Source organism: Chiloscyllium plagiosum, unplaced genomic scaffold, assembly GCF_004010195.1.
Source record: "Chiloscyllium plagiosum isolate BGI_BamShark_2017 unplaced genomic scaffold, ASM401019v2 scaf_55370, whole genome shotgun sequence".
Classification (NCBI taxonomy): Eukaryota; Metazoa; Chordata; class Chondrichthyes; order Orectolobiformes; family Hemiscylliidae; genus Chiloscyllium; species Chiloscyllium plagiosum.
In genome coordinates, this window is record NW_025157361.1 from 1 (window position 1) to 1,477 (window position 1,477).

At 40.7% G+C, this 1,477-nt stretch overlaps 1 non-coding gene across 1 annotated transcript; it reads left to right on the forward strand.

Annotated features, from left to right (window-relative positions):
* Positions 1-397: 397 nt before the first annotated feature.
* On the forward strand, positions 398-479 carry trnas-gcu. Its single transcript has one exon. It is a non-coding gene; the product is annotated as a tRNA-Ser (tRNA).
* The last annotated feature ends 998 nt before the right edge of the window (positions 480-1,477 follow it).

Here is a 1,477-nt window from a genome sequence, read left to right on the forward strand (position 1 = left end):
CCTGTACACAAGTGCATGTCAAAAATATCTGAGCGGAAGAAAGGTGTTGTGAATAATGACATTGAGCACTATGCGCTCTCCTCCAGTCTGGAAAACAATTCCTCACAGACAACTTTACACCTCCTGCTGTCACGGGCTCTTCAGTCCGTTGGCTTCAAATCTTCACAGATTTCAACAGACCTTGTTACATCGTCATTTCTTCATTTTTGTTCAGATCACTGTGAGCAGAGTGTCACAGTGGGAGTCTCTTCGCCCCACAACTCAGAGGTAAGACGATACTATTGGAACCGTCCTTTTCTATTTATCATTTCACCAATACCATGGAGAAATATCTGCTGCTCAGCATAATTTACGCAATTCACTTATTCATAAGGTCAAATGTGCCCGCAATTTACGCGACGAGGTGGCCGAGAGGTTAAGGTGATGGACTGCTAATCCATTGTGTTCTGCATGCGTGGGTTCGAATCCCACTCTCGTCGCTGTTATCAACGATTTTAAATTTTGCTATCTTTGGATGATCACAGCTGTCCAATGGTCTGTTTATATGCATCGACGCTATAATAAAATCTCAAAGAATAATTTGAGTCTGTTGCCTAAACTGCATTGAAATGTAGATTGAATTGGGACAATGAACAGGAACGCGATTGTCTTTTCCAAGTCAAGTTGCTGTGAACTTTTATCGTATGAAAGAGATCCAGGAGAACCAAATAACGAGAGATGCGAAGTGCATGTTGATGCATGCGATTCTTAATGAGCGTTTTGTCAGATGAAATTTCTAGCAGTTGGGTAGAAGTGATTCACCTTGGTAAAAAGAGCACAGAGAGACAGCACGAAACAATGGAGGTATTTCAAAAGTGGCAGGGGCTGGGTGCAGGGGCACCCGAGAACTGGCTGTAAATGCACAGTAGAGAATTACTGATGTGGGTGCCATGCATGGGCACGGACAGACTTACACATTGGTCTTATCCTTTCCCCCTTGCTCTCGCCATTGATGAATGCTGGACATAAGACACATATAAACACAAGATGTGGGAAGCAAACTCCTTTTCGTTATGCACACACTTGATGCATCATATTGAACTATGAACAACTGGAGAAGTCAGCAAGTTAACTGCAGGGACTGAATCGAAACTGTGTATCAACTGTGTACTGCAGATTTATGCAGTATAAACATGAAAACTGATTTGAAATGTCTTTATACGCATGTCATTAACAGACGGTTCGTTATAATACCCGTGTGGCTGAAAGAAGTAGACACCACATTTCAAGGTGGATGACAACATTACCAATTTTGTTCAGAAATTGAGATCTATTTGATCATTTTACACAGTAACAAACTTTAATTTCAATAATACAAACCAAATTCCCTAACGTGAAATAAAAGAGTGATTCCATTAAAAACATTGTCCTTGCTAAGTAGCAGTTACTCAACATGAAAAATAGCATGTGATTTCTAGTGAGCATATGTCAATTAGCA